Genomic DNA, 19,004 nt, shown 5'->3' with positions numbered 1-19,004 from the left:
GGAGGGGGCTGGGACTTGGACTCAAACTTGGGCTCAGACTTGGAATCAAATCATATTTTGGGAACAAGGAGACTACTTTTTGGCAAAATGGCTGCTTGAGAGAGGCAGAAAAGCATTTGTGACAGTCAAATGTTCAGGATCCAGTGGCAAGACAGTCCTACAAACTGTTTGCAAGTACACTGTCTGTTACCATTTATTTTCCTTATATTCCTCCAAACAGGGTTTGCATGCATTCCTAGTTAATATGCTGAATTGCTGCATCAGTTTCTTCTCCTAATGGAAATAGCCTGACAAGCCCATGGGTGTTAGCTAAAACCCTGCATCAGCATGGTGACAGCACAAGTAACCAACACAGAAAGCATGTTTGACCTCTGAGAGAAACCTCTCCTGCAGCCAAAGATAAAAATAGCAAAACATCAGTGTTTAATATTTAGCAGGTATAAATGGGGTAAATCTGAACCTCAGTGTGATAAATCTGTCCTGGGAGTCTTCTCTATACACTGTTAAACTTCATCACTTCTATGGTTCTTAGACAACTACATAAAGCTGAATGTAAAATTGAAAGAACATAGGCATACCCTGGGATAAAAAGTTAATTATTTTTTTTTTTTATGAAGGCAGTAAATACAGCATCACATTTAGATTCAAAAGGCGTTCCTACTTTTTAAGGTATGGAAATAATCAAACAATAGAACAAAGCAATGAAAATTCATCTGTGAGGAATGGTTGGGTTACTTCTGATATCACAATGAAATAATTTATTAATGACATGAGCTACTGACCTAACCATAATTCTGACTATGACAAAGTCATTAATAATGTCTTGCTTAAAATCGGTTTCATGTAAGGTTCACCTGTATGTTTTCACCTGCGTATAGGCATGTAACAGAATAAATCTGTGCAGCTTCATTTTTGAAACTATCTGTGTTCAAGTGAACCCAAGATAAACTTTGTGTTTCTTAAGGGACTCATTCATTAAACTTAATCAATTAATTAATCTGAGATTTACTTTTAAAATCTCAAAACATCAACTAATGCATACAAGGGAAAAGATTCTGACCACTAAAAGGATATGATTTGTGCACAATGTCTTTGAAGGAAAAGTTCAAATCAGCTTTCATTGCCAAAGGCCTATTATAATCTGATGGGGAAATAGTTCTAGAAGTTGGTCTTTATTTGTATTAGATTAGATAATGAATTATCATGCGGCTTTTAAGTGGTCAAGAACTGAAGAATAAATGCAATGCTGTAAAATGTGAATTCCCTAACATGGAGCTGTTGGTAAGAAAATGCTGTCCTCACATAGTGCATTCAATTTATATGGCATCTGCAAGAGTTGTAATGGTAATACTGACCAAAAATGCAATATACCTCAATAGTGCAAAATACCAATGCAGTTTTCAGGAAACAGCAGTGTTTGGGTGGCGTTTCTGTGATCTTGTGACCCAAGGTGGTAACAGAGGCTGGTGAAGAAGCTGTGGCGAGAGCACAAGCTTACTGACACAGCTCCTTGCTCTGTGAGCAGCATGGACAGAGAATGAGTCTCCAACAAAACCCGCTGCTTGCGAACCAGGTTCTTCGCAGGTTGTAGTGGGTCGACCCTGGCTGGGGTCCAGGTGCCCGCCAGAGCCGCTCTATCACTCCCCTCCTTCTCTAGACAGGGGAGAAAAGGTATAACTAAAAAAAAAAACTTATGGGTCGAGATAAGGACAGGAAGAGATCATTCTCTAATTATCATCACGAGCAAAACAGACTGGACTTAGAGAGGGAATTCATCTTATTTATTACTAAGCAAAACAGAGTAGAGGAATGAGAAATAAAACCAAATCTTAAAACACCTCCCCCCACCCCTCCCATCTTCCCAGGCTCAACTTCACTCCCGGCTTCAACCTCCTCCCCCCTCAGCAGCACAGGGGAACGGGGAATGGGGGTTACGGTCAGTTCATCACACGTTGTTTCTGCCGCTTCTTCATCCTCAGGGGGAGGACTCCTCTCATCACCCCTGCTCCAGCGTGGGGTCCCTCTCACGGGAGACAGTCCTTCACGAACTTCTCCAACGTGAGTCTCCTCCATGGGGTGCAGACCTTCAGGAGCAAACTGCTCCAGCGTGGGTCCCCAATGGGGTCACAAGTCCTGTCAGCAAACCTGCTCTGGCCTGGGCTACTCTCTCCACGGATCCACAGGTCCTGCCAGGAGCTTGCTCCAGTGTGGGCTTCCCACAGGCCACAGCCTCCTTCAGGTGTCTCCACCTGCTCCGGCGTGGGGTCCTCCACGGGCTGCAGGTGGAATCGCTACACCCCCTCATCCTTCCTCCATGGGCTGCAGGGGGACAGCCTGCTTCACCATGGTCTTCACCACGGGCTGCAGGGGAATCTTGCTCCGACGCCTGGAGCACCTCCTCCCCCTCCTTCTGCACTGACCTGGGTGTCTGCAGATGTTCTTACATCTTCTCACTCTTCTCTGGCTGCAAAAGCGCTCTCTAACTGTTTTTTTCTCTTTCTTAAATATGTTATCACAGAGGCGCTGATTGGCTTGGCCTTGGCCAGCGGCGGGTCTGTCTTGTAGCCGGCTGGCATTGGCTCTGTCAGACACAGGGGAAGCTTCTAGCAGCTTCTCACAGAAGCCACCCCTGTAGCCCCCCCCGCTACCAAAACCTTGCCATGCAAAACCAACACACAGGTGCAAACAACAGTTTCCTCAACTTCACCACCATACCCTAATTGAGTACCTGCAACATTTATCTTACATTTAGCATTACAATCAGAACTAACTTCAGAGGTGGCAGAGAACAGTCTTGCCACTGCTTCTTTGATACTTAGCGTGTTCTCTAGCCAGCAGTTCAGCGGTTGTTCCTGTAGGCATTATATGCCAAAGACAAAAGCACACAAAAAAAATTTGCATTTCTAGGAGATCCACAGAGGAAACTCTTGGCTTTGGAAGTAGGCATGTTTGGACATTTTGCTACAAGTTCTTCCTCCTAAAAACTCAACGACAGATTATTTCTGGGCTTAAAGTGGTGAGATAGCTGCACTTCAACAGGCAATTCTCATTTGGTGGTATGTATAGGAATAAGAAATTTTTTTAAAGTGGGATTTCTACAATTTCCTATTAGAAAAAATTGGGTTCACCAGAAATGGGGGGGGGGGGGGGGGGGGGGGCGGGAAGGTCATCTTTGGCTATTGCAAAGCAGTGGGATTAATACGTGGTACGAAGCTATGGCTCCTCACCTGAGATACTACAGTTAATATTAGCAGCCCCCAAGCTACTGCAATGCAGATTAAACAGGTTATCTGGAGCTGTCAGTGCTGGGCAGGCTGATGGGAATGATCCCTTTTCTTCGAATTGCAAGGGGGAAGGAGAACTGTGTAGGAACTGTGGCACTTCAGCTGGATGCAGGACCTTCCTAAAATGCACTATCGCATGGAGTTGAATGAGCAGGGCTTAAACTTGGAAAGCTTTCAAAGAAAACTCAGAGTGACAAATAAATGTGAAGCAAGAGTTAATTTCCAGAACAGAAAATTCATCTCAGGAAAACTCAGTAAGCAAAAGATCCCTGCTTTTACAAAACTCACTCTGTGTACATGCGTGCATGCACGCGTGCACGTGTGTGGTTCCTGTGGTTATGGTATAGCAGGCCATTGAATTATCAAACCAGTAATTTTGCCATTAGTTTTTCAGTTTGCTTCTTGCATGCGTATTCTGTGGTCAAATCCATTAGTAAGTTATAGTGATAAACACCTGGAGTCTATCAAAAACAAAGAGAGTCTTATTCTGTAGGTACAACCAGCCTGGTGAACATACCAAGCAGAGACTAACTGCATAATATAGAACTCAAACAGGAATATGTTTTTTATGATGTGCCAGCATAAGGGAGATCAAAGACTAAAGCCAAATAAATAGCAACTGGGTACCAGCAAAGGAAACATATTTAGACCTTAAAGTAATCAGAAACAAACCCAGTGTATGCCAACACCCTCTGAATTCAAAAGTAACATTTTCCTCCTCTTCATAAAAGGTTCAAGAGCTGGCCAATTCTTCTTTGGTTTTAAATCTACTGTTTTTATGACTGGGAGGGAATTTTCATTTCTCACAGACAATAGAACATGAAGCCCAAGAATCATCCCCTCACCCCGTCATCCACTTCTTTCTGGTGGTTTTAGGGAGTTACACCCCCTGCTGCCCTCTGATTGAATTTTCCTTGGCTGCTTTGTGGAATTTGCCAGTTTACATTAACCATTTATTGAGCTCGACTCCTTATCTGGAACATCGCCTGGCAAACCGAAACAATCTGTCTGGCACCTGGGGAGTGGCAGAGCAAATTTTTCCAGGTGGTACAAGCAGACACCCAGAATTACATGCCAAGACTATTTTGTGAGGCAGTTTGATCAAAAGGAAAAAGCCAAATGACTAATGTTCAGTGTCATGTTTAGTACCTGCAGTGTATCTACATAAACAGTTTTAAATGACTACTAGTACTAAAAAACACTTGCAGGGTGGGGGGTTGGCGGAGGGGTTGGAGGGGGGAGTAGGGGGAAGATACAAGGGTGGCAGTGAATTGACAGGCTGAGCCTGGGGGCAAACAGTTACATCTGTGCTTGATTTGTCAGGGATTTACATTAGTGAAACTTTAACTCTGCAGATGATAAGTAAGATTACGCTTACAGAACGAGTTTATGCAAATAAAGCTTAGTCTACTGAGCGTGTGAGTCCAGACGCAGTGGATTTGGCAGGTTTCACCGAGGCTGGTGGCTGGCTTTAATAAGTTCATTTACATAAAGGCTTAGGACATATGGAAAAGTAGCATGGCAGTTTACTGAGATATAAATAACGTTAATTGAGAGGTCACAGGTATGCAAAACACTTTGTACATCCAACAGACAATCATGGAAAAAAAAGACTTGCATCTTGCTCTTGGTTCAATCAAGCTAAGCTGTAGGTACTAGCTGCCCCATGCCCGTCTAAATGCCACTCCTGATCTTAGTTCCCATTACAGAACCCTACTTCATGACAGGTATGCACATAAACAGTCCCTTTTTCTTAAAAAAACAAAATGAGTTCATACCAACTAGCATCAGGAGACAGCCAGAATTCAAAGAATGTGTAGGAAATTACTTCAAATCTGTGATGTAAATCAGCAGTGGAGTAGATAATTCAGTTTTACCCAAAAGCCTGATAACCTGCTCCCATGGTAACAACATCTCTTTTCAGCAGCAGAAGTACTACTGAAAAGTATGTTTACACCTAATTCCAATTTGGTTCACAAGTTCCCTGATACATGCTTACTAGACTTTTGGCTTTGCAAACTAACATCTGAGTGAACTGGTAAGCATGAGATACCAACAAGTAGTACATGATCAAGGTGTTTGCAAGAACTACACTGCACCCCAGGATCACTTTACGTCTTGGTAAGCAGTTCTAATTCCTTTTCATTATTTTTAAGAGTATAAAATGACAGAGTCTCTCAGCATAAACCAACAGGCAAACCTTTTGCAAAGGACTATAATGTCCGTATGTTTATATTTCAAGCAGCTTCCAATAAAGATTACTTTAAAACAATCTAAATGTTGCTTGCACAGAGCGAAAAATAGCTTCTTTTGATTTTTTTTTTCCAATTTTTTTGATAAGCCTTGCTTAGTTCTGTCCCTTCTCCAAGATATTGAGTACATGCAAAAAAAAGATTTGTCCACATGCATACTCATTTAGACATAGCACGTACACATGCCACATTGAGATGTACAGGAGAACAACCATGCTAAACTCATCTGAAGTAATATACTGCTCTGTGACCTGGTTGTGCAAAAGCCCTGTGTGAAGTGACTTGGCTTTAACTCTTACCTGAGATAGAGCGATCTGTTAGAATTGCTGCAAAATACACTGAAGAAATATATACGCACAAAGCAAAATATTTCTACCACCTGGCCTTAAAACGGTCAGTTTTGCTCTTGTGCAATCCAATTATATCATTGCTATATTCAGACGGAGTGGGAATCTGGTTGAAATATGGCGCAGGAGCAGCTGGGCTTATGTAGTCAGTGGGAATGTTGTTGCTGTACATATTGACCTTATCCAAGCAATTCAATATGTAAAACTAAAAGCCAAGACATATAAGCATGAGGTATGAACATATCAGCAGCCATGTTCAAAAGGGATTAGCTTTTGGAAGGGCCACTTCAGCTGTGTGCTGCTGCTGGCATCTGTTAAGAGCAGGGGAAAACACTCTTCATGTCTTGCTCCATGAGCCAGATATATCACTTCATTCATCCTTGCAGTGGGATGTTGATAGCATCTGAAAGCAAACAAAGGTGATGATTTGGAGTGGCTGCTAGTGGGCACTTGCTGTTCTCTTTCCACTTACCATGCTCTGTTTTGGTTGGATCGTTTCCCCAACAGACAAGATTATAGCCTGCCTTAGAAAAGTGGCCATGATCACCAATGATTACAAATTATGATTGCCGTCCAAATGTAGATGAAGCTACAGCACCCCAAGAAATACAGTCCAGCTAAATTAATGGGGATTGTACAATCCTGATTCTGTTTGTGAACTTCTCACCTAAGGAAATACATGCCTAAGTAATTTGTTTTCCTCCAGTGTTTACAGTAGACAAATGCCAGCAATCTTCAGCTATTTGGTTCTCTCTGTGGCTGGACTAGTTAGTTCCAGCCCATCACTGGCACAGGCTGAGGGGAGAGAGCTTTTAGCCTCTGCTGCACCTCTTTGGCATTCAAGCCATTACCCACTCCTGAGTCAGCTAGCTTTGTAAAGTCAGAGTTCAATTTCATGCTCCTTAAGAAGCATTACAAAAATTATCTTCAATTTACTCTAAACCTCTACGTGAAATTCCAGTGATTACCAATCTACTTTCAGTCCTTACTGCAGAATATTCATGTCTAAAAGAATTATGTAAATAAACTGCATATTAACTACCCAATATGTTACAGGTAAAATTGCCCTAGAATAGCCCCAGATCTGAGCTAGAGAGGTATTGTTGCAGAGGGCAGAGTACCTCATACCACCGTGAATCATTTTGGCTAGTGCTGCCCGGTGTACAAACTTTCTCTTTTCCATGTCTCATGCAGTTTGTTCCTGAGGACACTTGGTAAAAACAGTCCTGTTTCCCTTGAAGTGAAGATACAGCATTTTCCTAACATGGTATAAAATGTACAGAAAAGCACTTATTATTCCCTGTCTCTGACCAAGTTAATTGGATATTAGAATTAGAATCATGTTAAGTAATCTCCGTCAAATCCCATTAGCTTCCTTGCTGTCTTCCAGAGTATCTGCTGAATGATACAAAGCTTGTAGAATCATTAATCATTATATACCTTTTGAGTGCAGCTGAAGTATTTTATCAAGATAAAAGAGACCCTGAGGCTTCCCATCATCCACACCACAGAGAGAGCGCACCGTTCTCCCATGTCATCCTCGGCTGTAACCAAGAACAGCAAACTGGAGATACTAAGCTCTGCTGCAATCGTAATTTTCACAGTTGTTCATGACCTGGGTTGAGAATTTAAATGCAAAAATATACCAAAATCCAAAGCTATAGTTCCCACAGCAGCTATAACTCAGTCGTTGGTATTTGGACATACATTGTGGACTATAGACACTGTAATGCAAAACACTAAAACTACCCCTGGTTATGGTTGGCTGGGGGAACCATAACTCTGAGTTTCCTGACTTTTGTGTTAAGATCTCAACCATAAATATTGCTTTAATGTAGCTTTGTGCAGTGGGTTTACATTGGCATTGGGAGGTGCTCAGACGGAAACAGTAGAGAATTAGTGTGGTATGCTTATTAAATGAGTAATGCTTTTAGAATAATTCCTGGGGTGAAATCATGGCCCCAGTGAAGTCAACGGAGCCAGGCTTTCAACTCAGAATCATCTTATTTATTCAGGGAAGAAAGCAGCAAATGTCCTAGTGGTTTTGATCTTCATTCTAAAGTAAAGAATTTCAGATCAGCTCCCTCCCTCCCTCCAAATCAGGGCTCTAAAGGAGTAATCAGTTTACCCTAAAGGAGTGATCAACCCCTGCAACAAGCAAATGGGGTTGGGGGGTAGGGGGGAATTGCCGCCACAGAAAAGCTTAGAGGTTATTGGGTTTGTTTTGTTTTGCACTGTTGTTTTCCACATTAAATACCCCAAAGTGTCTATATTTTCACAGAAAGTTATTTGCCAACTAAAAAAATTTCTTTCTTACTTGAACTTTTCTCTGTTTATCAGTGGATGACAGTAGAGTTAATGATCTTGTGGAAGCAACTGAAAAAGGGTCCCCACTGAAAAAAATTCAGCAGAAAAGGATCAGCCAATCTTAGTATTAATTTCAGTTGTTAATTTCTGTATGCTTATTTTGAAGGAGGAAGTGAAATACCATTATTTCACCTGGTAGGATGCTAGAGAACAATTCTTCTAGAAGATTGGTTTTTAGCTTATAATGATTTAGCTTGCACAAAACAGCCTACTTTATTATGCTAATAAAAAATAAAGAAACCAGAGATGAGCTGGTCACAAGAGGAAAAAAATTTTGTATCTTGCAGTCTGTGACCAGCCAGAGGAATGCTCCATTTGTGCCAATCTGCCTTGTGTTTTCAGCAGGGAAAGACACTGTGCAAACTGATAGCAGATGGTAGAGCTGAAAATAGGTGCTTTACATGTTTGATTGAGAGCCAGCATTTTGTCATTTAGTTGTCTCACGTCATTGCACTGCGTTATGTTGTGCAATTGCGTGTGACATGCAGAAATCAGCCTTACCAACACAGTATTTTCTGAAACAGGACTCTTGCCCTGATGCAGTGCGCAAGAACGTGGAGTGTTTACTGTTTACTGTTCTTGGAAAGGCTTCCTTCGTTGGAAGCCACTCTCTGAGGAAAATTTTTGCCAGCTTATCCTGATGGGAAGGGCTGGTGGTGGCACTTGAAGCAATATCTGTTCAAAGACTCTCTGGGGAAGAAATCCATAGCCCTTGGCAAAGGCTGACGCAGGGAGGGGGTCTTCAGAGAGAGAGAGGGTGGTCCCTGCAGAGCGCTTGTGAGCCATGCAAATCCAGTGCCACCAGCTTGCCTTGCAAAATGAAAATGTTCCCGCTCCCTGCCAAAAAATGTCATGTGGCAGCACACTGACATCCCTCTATTTTTAGCTGCAAAAGCAGTGATGAGTTCAGTTCTTTCTCTCTTTGCTGAAGGAAGGCTCTTGGACTGCTTTGTCATGAGCATGAAATGGTGCCTGTTGGTGAAGACTGAAGTCAGATTGTACAGGTGCTGAATCTCTACCCTAGTGCATGGTAACCCTATTTTAAGCCGTTGAAGTTTTTTATTCATGAATCTCAAATCTATGCATTTCTGTGCTGGTCAAACAATAGCTCCTCTTCTCCATTACATTTCCTCATCTAAGCAAGAAAAAGGAGGAAAAAGGAAAGAACAGAAGACAAAGATCACTGCATGTAATAATACAAGGCAATCTTCTTTCATGAAACTATTTCCATCCTGATGCCTTTGCCTCTTTCTAGACCTTTTAGAATGCCCTTTGCATGGCAAAAAAAAAAAAAAAAACCACCAACAAACCAAACCTAATAAAACTAATAACAGGAAAACAGGCCTCCAAAATTTCCACTTAGAAGCTAATGAAGGCAGTCATTAGCTTCATGATACTTTCTAGTTTAGGCTTGTTGAGCTTGTCTTGACTGGGAGTCTCTTCCCTTGGTGATATTTTACTGAGGTGTGATCTCTCCTTGTTATGCTTTTCAAACTTCCTGCAGTCAGTGGATGCCATTCCCATAATTTCCACATTTACTGACATTCCCAAACTACATTAGATGTTTTCCCCCTTTTGTTGTTGAAAGCTGTGTTGGAAATCAAGAGATACGAAGTTGAGACTGTAACACAAGCCAGGATAAAAAGCCTGACCACAGTGCTTCAAATGTCTTCCATGAGTTTCTTTAGTCAGTAGTCTTGTTTCCTCTAAGGTAAAAGCCAGTGGAAAAACATCCATCGGTTCCTATAGTGTCAGGTGTTGGGACAACACAACACAAAAAAGTAAAGAAATTCTTGTATTCAGTCCATCAAAACTGGTAATCAGTGCAACTACTAGCTCAGTCCTCATATAACTCCTGCTTCCCTCCTCCTAGCTGCATAATAAATCTGAAAGTAGTTAGAGCAGGAGCAGAAAGGTAAGCTGGCTGCTATGTCTCCTTTGCTGTCACCCTTCTAGAAATAAATGTAAATACTTTGTTCTGATTAAGCATTTTCAATTAAAACATTTAATTTCTTTTGATAAAAATATCTCAGGGCATTATGGCAACTCAAAGCAGCTGAGGATGTTCCTCCTAAAACGGTCAGTACAGGCACCCATGCTGAAGAGGATAAAGCATATATGGAGGGCTTTGCTTTAGAGCACAAATATATTCATGGCCATTTTACTTTCAAAATGAGTGAGGCTATGCCTGCTGCATTACAGCTGGAATATAAAATTCTCTAGAAACAAAGACTGGCTATGTTTTCTTAACTGTATATTAAAATAACAGAAACTGTAAGCAGCAAGATATGGTGATTTAAATGTCTCAATTGAAAGTTGTTGCATGCATGTCTTTGGTAGATGTTTTGGCTAATTAAAGAACAAGAATCAAATGAACGTTAACATAAACCCTTAAGAATATTACCATTGCAAAAATTGTCAGGAGAAGATCCTTGTTTAAAACAATGCAGTCTTCTGTGGCGTGGGTATTTTTAGAGGGATTTTTACTTTGCATTCAACACAGCTTTATGTTCACAATTTGTTACACGGTTTTAATTCTGGTTTTTGTAGTACTTAAGGTATGGGTATGGTTTTAGTTTAATTTTTAAACTACACTGCTTATTTATTGATTTCTGATAGAACCTGGAAACAAAACAAAAATTAGAGAAGTTTTAAAGACTTGTTTAAAATGTTTGTCAGATTTTTAGGTTAGAAAATTAAGAACATACGGCACAAAAGTTAAAGATAACACATAAATTACCTATGACATAGAAACATAAATCCTTCTATATAGTTCCAAATAGATTTAATTTCTTTTTTTTTTCCCAACTGGATTTTCCTTGAGATTTGCATCCAAAGAGCCCATCAGCTTCAGTGGGAGTTTGGAGTGGTACCTTATGGCACGATCAGTCCTTCCTGGTGGTAATTTCTGCGGGACGTGCCCTCATCAGAGAAGCAGGGCCAGCTCAGCCCCTCATGGCCTCAGGTCCCGGGTAGCTCACCCTCCACACCTGGAAGGGAGCTCAGAGTCCCCACAAGATTTGGGACCTTTCTGACATGCTTCTTCTAAAAGCGTCTCAGGGGTAGTATGTTGGGGTCCAAAGACCTTAAAAGCAAGAGCCAAGAAACAGAATATTACTTCATGGATTAAAAGCTAGGCTTTCAGTAGAGACATGCATGTGGACCTTCCTTGCAGTATAAACTTTCTTGCAGTCACCAGTTTCAATGGGAGCACATTTAGCTATTTGCTATTTATTCATTTTCTAATCTTTTGCGCTGGCATGTACCAATAACTGGTCCAATACCCATCACTCCCATGGGACAAAGAACCAGTACAGGTCTCTGGAAACAACTGAAATCAATAGAGCTACTTCAGACGTGGATGGGTTTATATGGAAAAGAAATCTTGCCCATACTTCATACAAGGGATCTTTGTTGCTGAAATCTGTGCCATAATTGTGGGTTTGTTTGGTTTTTTCAGCCTTCTTACTGGCAAGTGCACCATCCTGACCTTTCTCTTTCTTTCTTTTGGAGGCTTTTTGCATAATGGAGAGGTATTTGGCAGAGTGGCAGAGGTATGCTTTCTTTTTTTTTTTTTTTTTTTTTTTGGAAGAACAATGATCTTTCCCTGGGGTACATTTGGATGCTGAATCAAAGGTAATTCTGAAAAGCAACTTCTTTTTTTTAAAGGATATTCACAAGTTTGATCAAAGACAGGTTTTTATCTAAGAGGATAATTCTTTTAATGTTGGGCTGAAATGTCAAATGCATTATTTACTAGGAGGTACCCTAATCTGTACAGAAAAGTGAATTTGCTCTCTAAAGCTGTAGCATAATAAACCATGCTGTTTGAAGCAAAACAAAACCAGTACCACCAATACCATACATCTGATGACGGAAAAAATGCAGCTTGCATATTGCCAGAGTAGTATTTTTATCTCAGGACAGAGCTAGCAGTATTCACAGACCTGCCTATTCCCCTGTAACAAATGGGAGATTTAAAATAATATCTCAAAGGTCAGACACAATTTGAAGACCAAACCACTGCTGAAAATGAACTTGAACTACACCATTGTCTTGGTGATGTGGTGCTTGAGCTATGGCTGGTGATACTGTTCAGCTACACAGTGCATGGAAAAAAACCTTTCAGAGAAACTACTTCTATTTCTCTGCCATGCACACAGTCTGTAAACTCACAAAATAGTCTGAGGAAAAGGTGAAGAGTGAGGTTCAGACTGCTTCCTACGGTGCGCAAAGCAGGGCTGAAAAGCTTTAATCCCTCCAAAATCTGAAGGAATGATTCAACCAGCTCCAACAGGCCTCCAGCACTGGTGGTACCTACACTCATTTTGGATCCAGGAGTTCCTGGTGGATGTGTTTAAGTGCCCAGCCAGGCACAAAAGCACTTTTCCATGGACCACATAGCTTAGCTCCTGCGTAAGCAACATCACTGTTTCCATCTGTGCAGGATGGGGCCTCAACTCTGCCTTACTCTGGCTACTTGGTAGGTGGCCTTGGGCGCAGCTCATGCACTTGAACAACACGAAGCACAGTACAAAGCAAAGCAGCCATTGCGGTCTTTGTTCAAAATCACTAAAGAAAAATGTTGATGGTGCTAATCCATGGCTGGGATTTTAAAATATTATAGGAATTGTCATTTCAAAGCACCTTAGGCTCCAATCAGCGCTCAGCATCAGTGGGGGACATCAGGCCAAGAGAAAGGCTGGCAAAAAAGGGGATCTCAAAACCAGGACACTCAGAGAGCAGAGCCAGATCTGTACCTTTTCTCTTGCATTCAGAAGAGCTTCGCAAAGAAAAGGATGCAGGACAGAACCATAGGCAAACTCAGTGCTTGCCCTGTCTCCCCCATCAAGTGTATAAGGGTTATATAGTCATATCCCAGTCCCTCCCCTGGACAGATGGAAGTGACCCTCAGCAGGCATCTCCAGTGGTCAAAATATCAGCAAAGACAAGGCTGTGACATACAAATTGCTAATGGTTATTTTCTATTTATTTGAGATATCTCGTCAAAGAAACTCTCATACACTCTGGTGTGAAGTTCTAAAACGAAATTTTGGTGGAGAAGTTCTAAAACAAGGAGGGAGGCTGGGGGCGAGAGTTCACCAATTCAGTCCAAAGCAGATAGAAGTGAAGTTATTTTACAAGCAACATATGCCTAAAGAATCTCTTCATTGCTTTAAGGAGACTGCAAGGGAGTCTGAACAAGCTCATGCAAATGCAACTCCCAAACCTCTGAATTTTACCTACTGTTATTAATAACATCCAGAATAGAAAAAAGTTTTCTAAACCATTAGATACAGCATCTTGTTTTCACAGTCATCTTCCTCCGCTCTATGTGCTTTCCTAATTCATTCTTATCGCATTTACGTTCGTATCTTCACTTGCCTATTTCACAGATTACACCAAGTAATGTATATCTGTCTCTAAAATGTGACAGAGATGAGAATGCAAAGGCATTGATTCAGATTAATATCTAACTTTTGACTCATATACAAAAGGAGGAAACCAGACATCGGGTTCTCCTGGTGCTCCCTGTCATATCACATCATCATAACAAAATGGCAAAGTCTGGAAATGTCATATAATCAAACATTCACAGTAAGATGAAAACCTGGTGAAGTAGCGAAACACAGCTCTGATGAGGTCTGGTTTGCAATATTCAAACTGGTGTTCGTGGAACTTGGGAAAGAAGGAAAACTTTGCTTTTCACATTTTGAAAAAGCTGCAATCTTAAATCAACTCTGGTAGTTTTGTCTGAGAGTTGGCATGGATTTACTCAGATAACTTCATCCAAGTTCTCTTGGTTGGCCAAGGAGATCTTAAAGTTAAAAACCAGATAATCTAGTAAAACAAAATAAAAGGCCTAATTAGTGATGGTAGCTCTGGCCTCATAAGAAAATAATGTGATGGATTTGGAACACAGATCAGAGCACTAGCTCCATAGAAGTGTTATTCCAGCCACAGAAGGTCTTAAATGCACCTTTTAAAATGTATAATATAATGCCAGATGGTTAAGCCACATCTGAGTTTTTCGGGGCATTCAGTATGCGATCAAAGTTAGGTAACCACTGAAAGAGAGTAAAGTTGCTAAGGACCTGCCATTATAGTTAATGGGAGCACTGATAAATTGATTCTTGATTGTGTTCAGAAAAACTCTTGGTGGGTGGCATTTCTGTGAAATAGGTGTTAACTGGAATAGCCCAGTTTCAGGTCATGTTTTTCAGCTGAAAGTGTAGTTCTTTCTAGTACTTCAATAAAATAAAATTAATATAAAGCAATAGTTTATCTAACTAATAGCCACACTTCTGAATTCTCTTGTTATAGTCAAAATTACATCCAGCTCTGAATCAAAATCTGGGCAGTTTCACTCCTGAACACAACCAATCCCTGGCTGATCTGTTTGGCTGCATCTAAACTCTTTTGAAATCCTTTTGTGGGTGGTGGCTAAACTGCTCAAGTTCTCTGATCCAGCACCTGTCAATATTGCTGTCTCCAATCAACTTGTCATTTACAGGGTGAGATTCAACTTTACATTAAGACACATAACTTCAGATATGTGCACGTAGGTGTTGAAACTGCCATTGTAGCTAATGGAGATCTACTCAATGCCATCAACAGTGCCCGAATGGCAACTCACCTCCACCCAAACTAGACACTTAGGAACCAAATCTTTCTTTAGACTCCGTAGACTGGTAAGTTCTCCATTGACCAGACTGGAATTCAGACACCTAGTCCATGAGCAGATAGACAGCTAAATGTAGAAGCCTTAATCCTGTAGAAGCCTTGGTCCTACCCAAGCTGTTAGTCTGCAATGTGTAAAGACACATTCAACTCTGGCTGCCTAGGAGTTCACAGTCCTTTACATGGGTCCTCTATAGGTAGGCTCCCAGGTTGTATTATACCTCATATTGGTTCCTTAACAAACAAATCCCACAAACATAGTTGATAAACACAGAGGTGGCAGAGCCTGGGCGACAAACAGCTGTCCATCCAAAGGTAAACATCTGCTCAGGCCTGCACTATGGGACAATGTGGGCTAAGATTCCAGATTCTTCCCCTTCCCATGGGCCTTGAAGATAGCCTCAGCCCATGTCTGAACACCAAAGTGCACCCATATGGTGAGAAGAGTCTCCACATGGACTCAAGCCCAAGTTCACTCGTTTCCCAAGATTATTTATTCCTCTATCCCAGAAATCCACTGGTTACACGCAACACTGTGGAGTGGGGAGCAAATTCATGAAAAGCAGACAGGACTGCCATGGTATGAGGGTGACCACGGAGCACGTCCTTGTTCACTATGTCAGTAGTATAAAGGAAGAAGACAGAGGAGTTGTCTGGGGAAAAAAAAATAATCACTTAGACCAAGGACATCATGAAGACCTTGCCAAGTGGTTTTATGTTGTCCAAGTTAAAATTGTTACTCTGGTATAAAACTCACGTAAACAACGGGACATAGCACCTACATTTTGCAAGTAACAGTGAAAGGTAACAGATATATTAAGTAATAGGGATACAGGTATGGATATACCTTTCACAACAATAGCAGAATTTTCCAAGTCACCAGTTTAAAAAAAAAAATGAAAAAGAATGATTGTCTTCACGTTTTCCTTCCTTGATCGTGGTTCAGGAAGGAGCTAATGAGAAATCATTATTGGACAAGGAAATAGCTTGACAGTATGTTATTTATTTAGTGCCCCTGCCTCCCTGCTGTTTTGCTTGTAAACAATTGCAATCACAGGCTGATCAGCAGATCAGGCACTGCATGGCGACTCCACAGCCCAGAGGCTGGGTATAAATATGTTTAAAAGAGATGTCCAACTAGATCCTCAGCAGGTGTCCTTCACAGTAGCTCCATTAAGGGCCTCGCTAATGCCTAATTAAGCCTCTCTATATGCCTAATCCCAACGTGGACTTGATTGATTGAAGATTTTTCTGGGTTTATCCCATAAAGTCATGACTTGTTGCAGTTCTTTCATATAGCCTTAACATTTTGGTGGTTCATTAGTAGTAAACACGGTTGTTATAAAGTTATAGAAGTTATAGCTTAGGGCATGAAAAGCAATTTGGGAGGATTATCTGTTTATTTTTCACTCTATTTTTAATGAGATGTTTATACAACCCCTTAATATTAATTTTCCCCATGACTTCCACTTTCTAGTCATGCAAATTTGTCAAATATATAGCTAGGACTTTTTTATTTCTTTCTTTCCTTAATGGAAAACTTAATTTTTAAATAAATAATAATGTACAGTCTTCTTAGGCTCTGTTTCTTCCACTTATAAGGCATTCCAACTTTTCATGAGGAAAATAAATAAATATTTAAAAATCATGCTTTTAAGCTTTGAAAATATCTTTACATTTTTAGTGAGAAGGAGGGAAATAGAGGATTTCCTCCCACTCTACCAAATAAAGCTAAGTTGCTTTATTACTAAAGGCATGAGGTGGCTATGCCTCCCACCCCCAGTAAGATTTCCTAGGTGTCTGGATGAGTTGCTTTGGACATGCCTAGAACGCATTAGCCTCAGCAACGCTGAGCAGCTTGGCACCTGTGTCAGTGATATCAGGACCACTGCCGAGACCACCTGGCAGGATCTGACCAACTAGATGGTCTCAGAGCACACCTCAGATTGGTCCCTGCACAGCACAGAGAACCTGATACAGCTGCTGCCTCACCTCTTATCACTTCTGGTTAAAACCCCTACTTACCTGTGGTATGGGAAAGTTGTTCCAGCTGTTTCTCCCATGCTCTACAGTATCCAGAGTTATGGTCCTCCTTGCCTATCCTCCTCAAGTTGTTAGACTTTTCATTGACTAAGGAATCAACTGTCCACTGAAGAAAGGACAGGCAAAGCTCTAACTTCAAGATCAGTGGTTGGCACTTGGGAGAGGGGAGACCTATAATGTACTGACCTGACTGATGCTCAGCTCTCCTGTGTATCACCACCATTAGGTTCCCTAATTATTGCACTAAAAACACAACAGCTTCAATGGGAAGAATTAAAAGAGATCCCCATCAGAATGCTGTTGGGGTGTGACATTTGGAGAATTTGTCAAGGTGGAGGGAAATTCAGCTTTATGTGCACTTCTGTGCTGATGGAGGGCCAGGATGGAGGGGACTCTCCTGCCCTTTGCTGTTGTTACCTCCCAGTGGCCAGCAGGAGCTCATAACCTCAGCCAGGACCAGAGACAGACATAAGCCCTTGAGATGGGAAGTCTCTTCAGAAAGACCACGTTTCACCACGCTCTCTCCTGGTGGAGCCCCAACCCCAGTCACCGCATGGTGAGGCTGCTCTCACCACACACCAACACTCCAGTTTCCCAGATCCAGCAGGTCTCCATTTGTCTTCAAAATGCGTAAGGCTACTGCCAAACCCTTCTCCTGCTTTTCCACAATCTTCTGCAAGCAGGAGAGCAAACTGGGTGCCATGCTGCAGCTGCTTCAACCACACTCCTGTCAGCTCTGTGCCTCAATCCGTGCAGCCATGTGCTACTTTCTCTGCCCCTCTGGAGAAACCATTCTACAGTCTAGTGGTGCAAGGATGCAAGTCAGCCTGCACCTATATAATTTGCAAATATGCCTCAACATTTTTCTTCCTCGGGGCATTGCAGTGTGTTTAATGAAGTCTGCAAACTCGCCAGCTCCCCAGGCGTCCCTAATTAGGCACTTGTGATATGACAAGCTTCTTAACAATATTATTTACTTTCCCTGAGACATAGCAAGGGAAGGTTATGTTTCCCTCCCTGCAGAAACCAGTAGCATGATGGATGAAACTTCAGGAAATATTGTACTGGCTGGTTGTTTAAGTTTTAATATAAAACATACTTGTGTCTGGGATGGACCTGAGTTTTTCAGCAACCTGAATTCCTGTAAGGACATTTTAATTTCCTTGCTTTGATGCAATTAGGCTTTAAAATCTTTCAGGTCTTTGGTTTTGCTAGGAAAGAAAAATCATGTTAATTCACACAGCTCCTTTTGATACTGCACTAAGATGTAAGAGAGGATTCCTGTCTTCCACTGGTGGTGTTTTACCTCCAACAAAGGGGAAAAAATCTCCCAAAATGCTTCAACTAGCTTGTCAGCCACATAGACGAGCATGCACACAATAACCGAAGGGAAAGAGGAGAGGACAGGTACCGAGGCGAGGAGACAAGCACCCTCAGGGGCGCCACCGTCTGCAGTGTATTCCTGTGAGGGAGCAGAAATCCCCCACCTCTCCCACCATTTCCTTTTCTGCCCCAGTCAGAGCATGGTGCTGGCCTGGGGTGCTGGGACCTACTTTAGTAGACTTCCCTCAGCAGCTTAAATTTAGCACCAAGTGATGCATTCTTCAAACTGAGAGAAATGGTGCTCTTCCCTGCAGCATCCACTTTCCTTACGACCTGTTCAGCAAAATGAAACCCAACAGTGTTTGGAGATTTCCTGGGATGGAGCCAATCAATCTTCAGTACCCAGTCCCTGAAATGGCAATAAAACCAGATACGGCATGTGAACCACAACTCCCCAGTAAAGTCTCTGGGAGTAATGTAGAGCTGCTTCTTGCTTACCAAACGGAGTGGTTCCACCACTGCCAAGGAAGCTGCCGGTCACCTCCGTTACAGACTTCCCATGACTTAAGCATCTGGACATCACCTTTACTGTGCTGCTAAGCTGCTGTCATGACTAATAGCTTCTTCCAATAGTATTTTAATCTCAACCAGAAGAGTAGTCTCAGGGAAAATATAAACAAACAAAAAGTCGACCACATTTCTTAAAT

The 19,004-nt window shown here is 41.7% G+C and overlaps 1 long non-coding RNA gene across 2 annotated transcripts in view; it reads right to left on the bottom strand.

Annotated features, from left to right (window-relative positions):
• Window positions 1-4,512: 4,512 nt before the first annotated feature.
• LOC142600998 (uncharacterized) overlaps window positions 4,513-19,004 on the bottom strand; it is a 34,567-nt gene continuing 20,075 nt past the window's right edge. For both annotated transcript variants that reach the window (XR_012834541.1, XR_012834542.1), the window contains 2 exons: window positions 10,991-11,335; window positions 4,513-6,286 (listed from right to left, as the gene is read on the bottom strand). This is a non-coding gene — a long non-coding RNA (uncharacterized LOC142600998). The remainder of the gene's footprint in view (window positions 6,287-10,990; window positions 11,336-19,004) is intronic.

The sequence above is a fragment of the Balearica regulorum genome, chromosome 3 (genome assembly GCF_011004875.1).
Source record: "Balearica regulorum gibbericeps isolate bBalReg1 chromosome 3, bBalReg1.pri, whole genome shotgun sequence".
NCBI classification, from domain to species: Eukaryota; Metazoa; Chordata; class Aves; order Gruiformes; family Gruidae; genus Balearica; species Balearica regulorum.
The sequence above is the reverse complement of the archived record's forward strand: the minus strand, read 5'-3'. Positions and strand labels throughout refer to the sequence as shown.